Source organism: Athene cunicularia (genome assembly GCF_003259725.1).
Source record: "Athene cunicularia isolate RWA chromosome 2 unlocalized genomic scaffold, athCun1 chr2_part1, whole genome shotgun sequence".
Classification (NCBI taxonomy): domain Eukaryota; kingdom Metazoa; phylum Chordata; class Aves; order Strigiformes; family Strigidae; genus Athene; species Athene cunicularia.
In genome coordinates this window covers 42,903,373-42,917,600 of record NW_020799095.1, presented here as the reverse complement: position 1 = coordinate 42,917,600, position 14,228 = coordinate 42,903,373, and the positions used below count along the sequence as shown (strand labels likewise).

General features: G+C 37.1%; 1 protein-coding gene across 1 annotated transcript in view; it reads right to left on the bottom strand.

Annotated features, from left to right (window-relative positions):
- The window catches only part of PTPRN2 (protein tyrosine phosphatase, receptor type N2), a 616,207-nt gene that overhangs the window by 446,579 nt on the left and 155,400 nt on the right, over window positions 1–14,228 (bottom strand). The window lies entirely within an intron of this gene.

Here is a 14,228-nt window from a genome sequence, read left to right as displayed (position 1 = left end):
CCTCAGCCTCCTCTTCTCCAGACTAAACACCCCCAGTTCCCTCAGCCGCTCCCAGTACGACCTGTGCTCCAGACCCTGCACCAGCTCCGTTGCCCTTCTCTGGACACACTCGAGTCATTCAATGTCCTTTTTGTAGTGAGGGGCCCAAAACTGAACACAGGAATCGAGGGGCGGCCTCACCAGTGCCGAGTCCAGGGGTCAGATCCTTTCCCTGTCCCTGCTGGCCACGCTATTGCTGACACAAGCCAGGATGCCATTGGCCTTCTTGGCCACCTGGGCACACTGCTGGCTCATAAAATCATTAACATAGCCATAAAACTATTCATAAAATAATTTATGAACATTGTGTTCAAAATCACTACAGTTTCACTTTGTAACTATAAGCCGATACTAGCCCTAATAAAGGCTAAAGAATATACGTAAGTAACATAAGCTTTGAAGAAAAATACAGAGTTACTCTGAAGAGTTTTGTTCAAATTAAAGCAAGAGTTCATCTGTGGTACCTATATACAGACAGGAAATTCATCTCTCTCAATCCTGAGCAATATATACAGCTGCAGACAGAGGGCTCAATAGTTAGTTAGATTTTTATGCCTCTGGAAACCAACCTTTTTGGTAAAAGAGCATAAGAAACCATTCTAATCCTAGTTCTCACTGGCCAGGTAACAGTGTATTTTTTGTTAACTTCAGTATATTTTCTTTCTCCTGCAGCAGTACTTTAACATTTTCTCCTAATGCATTTCAAAGCAGTACACCATCCTTAATACTGTAAAAGAACACAACTGTGGCATTAAAGGTGAGTAAACAGATGAAAGAAAAACAGTACTTACAGAGCTTAAGAAATTAAAGTTAGGGGAATATGCCCTCTCAACTGTATCTGCTAGCATTTTTAACTCACATAACAGAACAAGATGTGGATGAAAAAACGCAAATTTTAACTAATTCGAAAATCCCCTTGTCAATAACTTAGTATTGCTGTCTCTTATGCAACTATCACAGAAACAGCAATATTTTTAAAGCTAACCTTGTGCCAATCATTTTCCAGCATTGTTTCAGTTTCAGAAAATCTCTCCCACACACTGAGCTCAATAAAACAGCACATTCAAGAACCATAATGCCACGCTGACAGCTGCAATCAAAATTAAGGTTGAGAAGGAGTATATGACGCCGTACGGCAATTTCCTGTTCCCTTTGTCTCTGCCGTCACACCTAGTGCCAGCTCCTGCCTCACCACCCAATTACTACAATTTATCTCCACTGGCTGAGCAGGATCACAGCAGTGCTCTTGTACACACATTACTTCCATGTCACTAACAGGAAACGGAATGGGGGGACGCCCAACCCCTGATTAACTATCCCCTCTGCTGCAGGTCTGCCCAGGACCTGTGTCTCCCAACCGTGAATTCTCACAGACAGACAATGCCAAGGAAAGAGAGAAGGAGCCTGGTAGACACTGGAGTGACGCAAATACTATGACAACAACAGCAGCAGCAGATATAAAATCGCTCTCAGTTGAAGAGCACTGATAGTAGTGAAAACCCATGAAAAATAGCCATTGGTATAAATTTTCCCCACAAAAAGTAGTTCATTTCACTGGTGTCAGAGATCAAGATTTAATTTTTGGGGTTTTTTATTTTAACTGAAACTCAATAACCTAAATATATGTGAAAAAGGAATGCTAGAGACAGTTAAGACAAGAAAATAATACCTTTAGTAAACCCAAACTGTACATCAAAATCAATGGAGGTGCTCCAGATAGGATGCGGTCTTTCCTTATTATCATCAGGTATCTCCCTAGATCTTTTCTTTCCACAGCACAACTTATTATTATTTCCCACAACTACAAAAATAATAAGAAATTATTATTGTCTAGGTCCCTATTATGTTCAACACTTAGCAAAGTCTATGTCAAGAGAGAGTGTATGTCTAAGAATTATTTCATTAATTGAAATCAAATCAAAAGTAAGCATTTAAAATAGTGGGAAAAAAAGTTTTCACAGTGGGAAAGATAATATTAGCTTCTGATTCCAAAATTAAAGTCTGAATTGTATTCACATTTATCACACAATTTCACTTTTAACTTCATTGTCTTTGCAGCTATACCAACTACATAGAATTATTGAAAAATAATCAACATTCAATTACATATTTCCTTCTCTCGGCTGTTCAGTTTTTGTAAGCAATGGCATTCTTTCCTGTGGTTTTGACTCTATTTTTAATCTTAGAGGAACTTGCCTCTCCATATATACCTGACTACATCTTTAATGCATGTAAATTATATTAGCAACTGTTGAAAACATTCATCTGTTACTTCTCTGTTTCAACTTAATCTAATTCAGAATTATTCATACAAATAAACTTTAGGCCCTCTGAAGGCTTACGCAAGAAAAATAACAGATTTTTAACTTTTCAAAAGAGTTCTGGTGTAAATCAGTAGAGCACAATTTAAGTCATTTAAAGAAACAACAGTTCTGACCACACAAAGATTTGGCTGGGCCAATCTTCCTGCTCATATTCCCAAACCCTTTTCCTGACGAATCTGCACAGGATTCTGCAGACAAGTCCAGCAAAACCTGTGTCTGACAGGATAATGCTGGGAGACTCTTGTGCCAATTGAAATCCAAAGTGATTAGTTCTGCATCAGTATATTAGTAACAACATTTTTATATACCAAGTCTATTCAAAGCTACAGGAGATTATCATATAGTGGCAAAAACCTATATATACTAAAACTTGATCCTTCTTTGCCAGTAAAATCCCATATAAAGTCCCAAAAGCCTCAGAAGTATTCAGACTTGAAGCCAAAACATGTTAATATTTTTGAGTGGTGACATTATTTTTTCCTCAGTTTTCGGTAATGGTATCCATTTTGTCCCTGCACGGTAGATGATAAAATAGGTTTTCCTCTGAGCTACCTTTAACTGCTACTTCATTTTAGACAGGAAACTCTCAGTTGTAGAGCTCAGAGACTTTCATCCCCCATGCCATGTGTTGCAAATTGTTAATGCCTACTTTAGCTGTCAGAATGTCTGCAGAATTAGGAATGATTGGCTTTCTTCCCTATTTTCACAACAGACAGGTCAACGTATAGACATGCCTTTCTGCAGGCTGCCTTTCCACATTCTCCAGAGGAGCTGCACTTGTTCTCATCCCAGACCTTCGTTTTCAGAGCTCAAGGACATACCCAATAATGTTCACATATTTCAGTACTGGTTAAGTCAAAATTGCAGCTTTAATGCTGAGGTTGCTGTGTGTATAATTAATTCTTTCAGTTGCTATATTGTCTACCTAAGAAGGCAGTCAAAAGATAAAATCCTGACATCTCCTCTTACAATAAAAGAAAACTAGAACTTCTTCCAGGAGGAATTTTGCAATACAACTCTCAATGGCATATTAATGGCAAAAACAGTAATAGAGAAGTTAAACCCTCCTCTTTCAACCATAACCTTTTAATTCCCCTGTATTTTTGGCTGGGAATATTCATTTGTTCTGAAAATTATGACTAAAGATGTTTTCTGCAAAATCAGAAGAAAATCTGCCAAGACGGTTTTGCATGACACTTCCATGAAAACTTACTCTAATTAAATTTGTTTGTTCTGGTCAAACACTGTATTGTCTTCCAGTTGAAAAGAAAATCTAGTACAGACTATATTTGAAGAAACAACTGGGAATTATAAGCAGTCAGTACCCCTCTTGTTCAATCCATTTCAGCAGGAACTGTGGTCATCCTGTCCTGGAAGTCCTCAGGAGCTTTAGCTGTTTCCTTCCCTTTTCCACTGCATTCCCTGGCAGTAGTGCTGACTACCGGATTTGCACTGGTGTTTGTTGCCTTCTTTTGGAGCTTCTAGTGGGATCTTTGTAACATGCAAGAACTTCAGTCACTGCATTCAGCAGCAATTCACTCACATTCATAGGCAAAGAGCTTCCATTTGACTGAACAGATGAAAGGGCTGCCTAAGGATTATGGTTTCAAATTTTCATAGATTGTTTTATTATACATACAAGTGATAATCTCCATACAATTAAATTACTAGTATGATCTTCTTATAGGTCTGATTTTAATTTACTCAAAGTAACTATCCAAGAGAAGGTGGAGGGAAGGCTTTTCTCTTCTGATTTTTGGAATTTCTATTATTTGAAAAAGCCAAAGGAGTGCTTCATTTGCCAAGGTGATTATAAAATGCTCTTACAGGACTCAGTATGCAATGTATCCTTACCTTTATTTCAGCTCTTGTAGACAGACACAAATAATTGGTTTATACAAGAGAAAGTTTCGAAGCGTTACATAAGATTTTTCTGCCACTGGAGCTGATAGTAATAAAAGAATAATATGATAATGCAAAATATATCATCTAACTTCCAACTAGAATAGCTACTTTCCAAAGACTAGAATAGAACGGATACACAGAACAGACTTCCCAAATCCTTGAGATAAATCCCAGGCTATTCACCATGTCATACAATCCTTTTCACAAATTAATGACTCTCAACATGAAAGCAGACGATTCCATTCACAGAAATGCTTTTTAGGAAGGAAGGTATGCAAAAGGGGCTTCTTGTGTGACTACAACATTATATTAACGTTCAACCTTAATTTAACTCATGGTCAGTTATATCTTTAACTAGAATGGCGCTCTGTAGTGTCTAGGCTGTGACATATTTATAAAAAAAACAATCAAATCTAATACATGGTCAGTAAAGGTGCACCTTCGATTCCTCCATTTCCTTCTAACCATGGACTATGCACAAACATTTCCTTAGTGCTGTCAGCCCAAGGAGCTTTCATGAACATGAAGAAATATTCACATGCACCCAAAATAGTGATATTAAAATAAAGATGAGACTGCTTTGCTTGTTTCACCGAGCTTTGAACCCACCTGTGTTAGCTGACAATCACATCGAAGTGAATGTGACTATTCTAGATTTAACCCAAACAGCCTAATGTTAGTTCTACAGTGCAAAACAGCATTCTCTACTACATGAATCCTCTGTAATCGCTTTTTAGAATAAGTGGCGATCTTTATTTTCTGTCAAAATATCTTTCATTTTTCTGTTCCCTTTTCCTTCCTTTTTTATCTTATTCATTTCTGAGATGTGTTACACCACTCAAAACCTTCATTCATTCAACTTATAATGCAGAATCTCTTTAGTATGCAGAAAGTGGTTGTAATGCTAGGCTGCACAATGCTAAGAATGGAGATATTGTCCAAATAGTAATTAACAATGCATATAAAATCAGCAGGTCTTCCTTCTCATTTTATTTTATCCATTTCATTTTATGCTAACAGTAAGGCTGACAGCCTTATTGTCATGAAAAATATAGTTCTTGGGGAAGGTCTTCTGAAGTGCCTTCAGTCTGGGAATTAAAACATCACCTGTAACAAGACAGAATTGGTCAGAAATGTCCTGGCACTTAAATAACTACAGAAAATTAGGTGGATATATAGGTTACACATATTCTAATAAATTCATCTCAGATCTACAGTTCTTCATGTATTTTTAAATGCCTATGAGCAGAACTGCTCTTTAAGCTCCACATAGTGATTCTCACCCCCATTTTATGTAACTGCTGAGCTCTCACTGATGTTTGTGAAAAATCAATTTTCGGCTGTCAGAGGAGTGTTTTCAATTGCACGTGCAAAGGCAATATACAGGAGTGCCAAACCAGGCAGTACAGCAAAGGCTGCAGATGCAAACGCATCTTCACATTTGGTTATGAATCAAAGTCCTCAAGACCAAGGCACAGACCATTGTATCAGCAGTATGGAGGGAATTTTAGAATGAGCCATAGCGAAGGCTGCTGCAGGATATTCACAGTGTATCACACGGGGAAATCCAACATACAAACCCTTTCTCTAGCAAGGGCCTTTGGTCTCTTACTCACAATGCTCTGTCCTGCATCAACACCAATGCCAATTAAAGCAGAAAAGTAATTATTTCATTTTAAATGACAGGCAGAAAGTCTATATATAGTTTGTGTGGAACCATATCCTCCATTTTCCATTAAGCCACTTCTCTTGGACTATAAATTCGTCCAGGAAGAGGACAGATATTGCATGCATTTGTACAGTCTCTTTCTACAGCAATAACAACAACAATAACAATAATTGTTATTGTTGCTATTATTATTAATAAAACCACAGCAGTTGCAGAAGTTAGGGTTCCCTTAGGAACCTCATAAAGATCTTGGTGGCTGAAAGCTGGGAGTTTTCCAGGGAAGTACGTTAGCCAAGTCAGTTTGCCTGAAGCAAAGGTGAACAATCTGCAGGTTACACTGCTTCCCCCAAAACCTGATTAGTGATCCTCAGGTTTCATTTTGAATTCACCCCGTGTACAGAAAAGACACACTGTGAATTTGTGCAACCCTGAAAGGCAACACAGCATTTTCAGCTGGAGGTGTATTTGAATTATCTATTTTTTCTATTCTCTCATGTGCCTAAACTTTTGGGGTTTTGATCTTCCAACAATTGCAGTGGAGGATGCAATGCACTTTACTGTACATTGCACCACAGATATATTTTAATTTAAGCATTTTTAGTCTTTGCACCTCAAGGCTCTGATTTACAAGCCAATTACAATTAACAAATTACTGTACCACATGTCAGCTAAGGTACAGTGTCTGTGCCTGTATTTACCTGGTGTCCACGGGTAAAAATGAGATTATTTTACTTATTTTAGCCAACATTGAAAAGGATTTAGCGAGAGAAGCGCTGACTGACATGATTTCCCACCTGGTATCCATTTTCCCTCCCTTGTTTCATGGAGTTAATACCTCAGTGAGCTTTAATAAATTTTTGGACAATTCATGTAATGCTGATTCGCGGATTCACATTGATGCTTTGTCAGCTGCACACACTCTGATTTCTAGTTCTTTCTAGCTTCTTTACTGCCTTCTGGGGTTGATCCCTCTGAATATTTAAAATATGCCATTATATGAGCTGTGATTCAATTATACCACAATGTATCACAATGGTACTAAAAAGCTTTTTTTTTTTTTTTTTTGAATCTCTGAATGAGTTCTTGAGCCAGATTGTCAATGAATTAAAATGTTTACACTGGAAGAGCTGGAACAATCAGATATAAACTGAAAGCCCCTAAAATGTGAGCCTTTCTGAGCACAGTTCTAGCTGTCCATTCATAACACATCACTTTATTCAAAAAACTCCATCATTTTTTGCTTATAACCACCAAGAGGTGCTGGGTTTAAATGTCATTTACTGAAAACTGACATTAACAAAATGCCTTAAAACATGTCATGATGACATAACACTGAAATAAAACATATAAAGGGAATATAAAATTTCTATCATTCTTGGGAGCAATTTTACCTTTGCATGTTCTATGCTCAGCTAAAATCTGAATATTCTGAAATAGCTCCACCGACTTCATGCCATCAAGGTCTAACATTAACTGGGCAGACCTGCTATACCCACTATGCTCGATATGAACTAGAGAGAATGTCCTCTGGGCAAAAACCATGGTGGGAGGTGTAGCCTCGACCTGCAGGCTGAGCCACAGGGGAGCGAGCACCGGGAGGGGGGACTGAAAGCACATTTGCCTTCTTTTGAATCTGCCCTTCAACTTGAAATGTGACACAAACTGATTCACTTCTCTATTTGCAACAAGTATATAATAAAACACAATTTCAGAGGTTAAAGTTGCACTGCAATTTGTGAGGCATTCAAATATTGTAGAACTGGACTGGCATAAACAAGAAATAGTGACAAAGACTGAGTCCACCAGGAGCTACTGCAGTGTGTCATTAACTAGTGGCAGGTAGCTGCTTTTTCTTCTTAACTTCAGTATATTTCTACTATTTAAGGACTAGCAACTAATATCAAGAAAGTGAATGTATTTTAAAAAATACTATTTATTCCAGAAATTTTTCCATCAGCAGTTTTGAATGGTATACAAAGCAGCAGATCTCCTTTAGAGCAAACACTGAAGTGAACCAGCCCTAACGTTAAAGAATTTCAAAAACATTGGTGGCATAGCTCATATTTCACTCTTTCACTTGATGTTGTTACAGAAGATAAGTTTTCTGATCAGTGGCTGCCAGCTTTAAGAAATAGTGATATATTTCTAGATATTTGACTGCTACCTATTACCATATTTTTGATATGGTGGAACATTCATGTGCCTTATTTTCCACTTCCTCAGGGTATCCTGGTTAAATGTCACATGCATTTTTCTCCCATGTTAAGAAAACAAAACATACATATTAATTCCTTTTAAAAGAGGCATAAATGTAATAAGAAGGGAACACTGATTATTCTATTCATCTATAAACTACTCCTATAGACATATAAGTAATACTGGAAAATGTAATGCAGCCTTAATTATCAGCAGTGTTACCCCTCTGTTTATAACAGTCATGGTAGATGAAACCTGCATCAATCAATCTGATTGCTCTGATAGCAGTTTAAACTGATTCACAACAAAAGACACAAAGTTAAAAAGCCAGACTATCACATGTATTTTACAAGTATATTGCTATTTAGTGTAAAATCTTTGTTTTATTGACCAGATTTATGCTCCTTAGTAATGAAATTGTGAGCAAATGTCCCTGTAAATGTATTCAAGATCTAAGGTGTCCAAAAGCACCACCCACTCCTCCTTGGTTGTTCCTAACATCTGAATGAAAACACAAAGAACTGCTTGTTTCTTACTCCAAAAAAGCTCATGATTCAGTTCCCCAAATCTGTAGCTCAGCAAGGCAAGATACCTAGAAAATGTTTGCTATAATGGCCCCAAAAGGCACAAATCTTGGAAAGGAAAGACTGATGAGTGAATGAACTATTGAAAATGTCCTGCTTCACCCATTTACATATGACAAATTTGGCCTTCATGTGGTATTCACAGTACCTCACACAGTGTTAGCACTTTCAAGCAGAAAAAAATACTCTCTTCTAAAGAAACAATGATTTTATTTTACATTTTAGGACTATTTGTTGCAAGGAGTAAACTAGAACCTAGGATTAACTTGTTTTATTTACTACAACAAATAAAACAAACATGTGGCATTGCAAATGCAATGATTTATTGTTAATTTGCTATACCTACTCACCATTTACTTCTATGTCTATATATGTTTATCTTATATATAGATATAAGATAAACTATATTTACAGACATAGATTTTAATTTACTTACACTATGACATATGAAAGAAAATACTTCCTTCTATTAATTACTTTGTAACTAAATGCCAAAGGCTCAAATGTACTAACTGAAGTCTGTCCTGACAGCCAAATAAGACTGTAGCTTTTGTACTTTACATTATATTTAGCAGTTAGTCAGATTTGATTCCTTTCACTATATGCAGTACTAAGGCATGCCCTTGGATCTTTTACATTTTTAAAAGCTAAATGTATTCAATGTTTCTCAGAAATAATTTTTGATCGTTCTGTTTGCTTGAAAGTACATTAGAATTGGTCAAGATTTCCAAGGTTACAGCAAAGATATCCTACTGAAATGTCATCAAAACAACAAAATCTCTCCCCATCTATTCTGTACTTAGAAAAAAAAATCTGTCTTGTTGATGGTGATGTTTATATACTTTGTGTGCATGTGCTGTTTTGTATTTGTGATCCTGCATTACAGCCGAGTCTAAATAAGATTGTCTCAACACACCAGATTTCAGCTCCCCGAGCACCAAGGCTGCAGTCTCCAGGCATCCCTGCTGCCAAAGTGCCTCTCCCACACATTCAAATGCCACCCGGGATTCCCTCAGTGGTACATGACACCAAAGCAAGGCCACTCATTTTCTGTGTCTCTCCTAGAGACTGAGCAGGTTATTTTGTTGGATTTTCTGTGTGGACAAACATACTACAATAAACCTTTCTCTCCATCAGTACTGCGGAAGTTTAGCTAGTCAGCTGCCCAGCACAGGTTTTGCCCCAATTCTTTGTGTAGCCTTTGATGGCGTGGGGATCTGCAGAATGTGGTTGGGTGAAAGGGTGCAGAAAATGCTCCTGAACAGGAACTCATGTAACTGTTGTACTGACAAAGCTAAAATAGACCCTTTACCACTCTCCCCACACTAACTGGCCATGCATCCACTGCTAACAGGAATAGGAAGCAGTACATAATTTTTTTATTAATCCTGTTATCTTTCACATTAATGTCATGTCACACATATCTGGTAGTCTAAATGAGGATCCTAATGGTTTTAAATCTTATTTACTTTTAGCGTAAGTTCTTCAAATTCCACCTGAGCAATGAAAAGCACTTTTGTAAAAACAAAGTTGGGCCATGAAAGAATAGCTTCTAGTCAGATATTATGATTCAGTTATCCCTAGCTATTATACCAAATACCGTCATGTATACAGCCGAGATACATCCCTTCTCCTATTACTCTTTGCATTATTTTTCTTAGCCAGGGAAAGTTTTCCTGACATAGTTTTGACAATTTCACAATTAATTTGTCTTCATTTCATTGTGTCCTTAATAACACTATGTAGGCAACAGATGTCAAGTCTTTCCAAGTGGAATGAAGCAGAAGTGAACTCACATCCCTAATAAATTGTTTATTGAATATTTATTTTTACTTGGATGACAAAGTGCTAGTGAATCCACTGGTGGTAAAGCCCATGCTTACATGCTACAGCACATTTATTGAAGCAGCTATTCTTGCCAAATCTATATTGCATTTATAAATCTTCAAAACAAGCCCTGGTAAATGTCACTTCTTCTTAAATGCTTGGCAGAATCAATGACAAGTGATGCTGCCTTTGCCCTTGAAAAAGTCACGTGTTTGGATCCGAGTCCAAATTCTAAAAACCTGTTCAGAAGCACATGCAGTGTAAACATATATGCAATGTACCAGAAGCTGAGGAAAGAAAGGAAAAGTTACTCTAAATGCAAAAGTTAAATACAAACAGGAAAGCTTGCTTATTGTTTTTTCCAGACTTTCATTGCAAGCTCTGTGAAGTATGCTACTACAAAGCCTTACTTCCATTCTGCATTGGAATATTCTGCCATGGTCCTTCATATGTTATGCAAAAGCAATATCAGTTACTTCTGACACGTTTTTATTATTACATAAAGCAGCTTTTGAAATAAATATCAATATAAAAAAGTAAAAATATAGAGATATGATACCTAATTCTATCTAACAAAATTCTGAAACTGTTCTGGTATCACATCAGGCAATATTGTGTGCTATATATTTATTTGTGCTTCCTATGTATGCATCCTTCATTTACTGAAAAATAATTATGAATTTTTGTTATATCTTCAACTTCAAAGAGAAAGTAAATATAAAACCTGAGCAGCATAGTGAAGAAATTTCGTATCTCTAACTTCTTGAATGCCACCAGTGGTTTCTACCCTGTGGAAGAGTCTGTTTGGTGTCAGAGGGATGCCCATCTCCAAAGAGCAGAGCTGCTCTGCTAAGTAGAGTAGTCCAGATGTGCTGCCATACCTGACATGGCACAACCCAAATGCTTTTCCAAGGAAGGCATTGCAACGTCCTCATTTTCCAGCTGTTTTTGTAACAGCCATGGTTCAAAAGAATATGGGGTAGTCTCTTCAGGGCTCTGAATTACACAGCAAATATTCTTTGAGAGCATGTCAACTGGCTTAGTATAATGTTTCTACAGCAGAGCTGCAGCTATATCATCTTTTTGCCCATGGTGGATTTCTCAGAGTTAGGGGAATTTCCCCAAGGAGAAATGCTGTGAGCACAGTGCAAGGAAAGAGATGAGATGAGAATCCATGTAGATCCAGCAATGGAGAGTTTGTCTCCTTCAGAGTTATAATCCCCACAGCATGTTATCCCCTCCCAGACAGAGAGAGTCAGGGATGCAGCAGTCCTTGCTCACTTCTTTTTTGAGGATCTTTTCTTCAGGGGAGAAACTGGATGTAAGGTTCTCCTGACTCGATCCATGCCTATCTTCAGGGCACATCCCTCACTAACCAGAATCAGCATTTCTTTTCTTTTCAGCAAAACCTACACTTGTTTCACTCCCAACTGAGGCTGAGCATGTTAATTAAACAGAAAATTATTGGCAGAGCTTGTCATAGAAATGACATCTTAATGGTAGATGAAATCTTGGGGCAAAATTCATTGATAAAATACAAAGTGAAATAGAAAAAAACATTGACTCAAATCATGACCTTCTGTTTATTGCTAGAAGAAGTCATCACAGTAAAACAAAACAAAACACACAAAAAAAATTAGTGTGCATCTATTGATGACTGCCAAGTTGCTAATTGCCTCAGAATGGAAAACTGGCTTTGAAATGGGAATAGTTCAAAAACAAACAAAAAAACCCACAGCCTAGGTAGTGATGATGAACAACAAATGACTTCTCAAACACACATCCAGAATAGAGGAAAAAAATGTTAAAAGATACAAAAAAATGTAGTTCTAATCCTTTCCCATTCTTTATAGTAATATTTGATAGACACACAGGTAGGATGAATAACCTAAGTTAGCAATTTTACTCTATTTAGTAACATCTCTGGGGACTGTATGTTGTAGTTGGTCTGAAGAGGTTTATTGTGATCCATGAGACTTCACAAAATGTGATTATTACATAACTGCATTGTTTTATTCTAAATAAAAGATAAACCCTCTGCTCTTACAACTTAGATTTGGGTTTGCTGTCTTCATGCAGTGATTTGTAAAGCTTATAAAAAATGCTTAAGCACATACCACTTATTTTTTTTCTAATTTCTGTATGCTTTGTTAAATAGTTATCTTAATGCAACAACAGCAGGTTATTTTGGATCTTTGCAGAGAGGTGGATTACATGGCAGATACTAAATACTGGCAAAAGCATCACACATTGTACAAAGTTTCCAAACATATAATGCAAAGAGTCTTTCATTGCATCCAACAACCCTGAGGATTTCTCAACTGATAAAAGGAAAGATTCCAGCCCCCCTCTTTGAAAATTACTGAAAGCCAGGTGACAAGATGCTGGAAAGCTGTCCTTTCCCCAACTCTCTTTGGTTATGAGACAATGAAGTGAGAACCTGTAGGAAGGAAGAAATGATTCTTTGTATCTTCTCAGGCTTTGTGGCTCTCTTTCCAAACAGCTGTGATGACAGCCTTGATTTGGAATAATTTGGGGGAATTTTTAATGTTCCCTAAGTGCAATGAGCGAAGAAACACACCCGTTCATGGTATGGTTTGCAATTAAATCTAAATAAGATGCAATTTCCTATTACATAAGAATGTGTTTAGTGATCTCATATTCTTCACTGTCCTCCCTGTATCTCCCTACAAAATGTTTAGGGTTGTGTGATGGAGATGAAGTATGACAGGTTCCTAATCTGCAAAACAATTGAAAAATGTTATCTTTTACAGAGGCGATCCCACATTCATCTGCTGTCTGATTTAGAGTTTCCACCTGGACAGTTGGCAGTCACTCACTACAGTTCAGACTACCTTGAAACACAGCACAGAGGCTTTGGGCAAACACTGATTTAGATACTCAGTAAGGGAAGAACAGGTTCTGACTAAAATCACTTCCATTTTCAGATATATCAGTCAAATGAACAGTAGTTTCATTTCCATTCTTCCAAAACCGGAAAGGTAGAAAACCACTTGAAAGCTGAAATTATCATCATGGGAAGTTTGTTTTGCCCAGAATCTCTAGATATAGCTTAAAACAGACCTGACAGGTTTAGTACATTCATTTGTCCTCTATCTCTCCTTTTTTTTTTTTTTTTTTTTTTTTTTTTTTTTTTTTTTTAAATCCACTTAATGAAGAGAAAATCCAGTATTTCTAGAAACATCATTATTTCATTAAGGACATTCTTTGAATATCACTGTTCTCTGAATTACACACACACAAAAAGTAACTGCAGTCACCTTCTCCTCTTCCTCTTTCTGTTACCATGTTGTTAATTCCAACTGCGAAGCCACTGACCCTTGAAATTATCTTCACATGCCTGGAAAACACATGTGGCTTTTCCTTACCTTTATCTTTCTAGAATTGTTCTTTCAAAATTCTGTGTGCCCCCTGGAAAATATTAATTCACATAGGATTCTGTTAACAAATATCAAAACTTAGCCCTAGTCTTAGCCTTGGAGACTTAAATCTCTAATGAGGGAATTCAGAGTTCAGCTTGCATTATTCCTCGCTAGTAACATAAAAACGGGTTCAGCATATGTAACACTGCTGCAGCTTAAGCACAGCAAGATATACCCTGAACTTTCAAATCCCTGCTTTTTATTTGTACAAGCCAGGCTATGAAAACAGACACTTCTAATG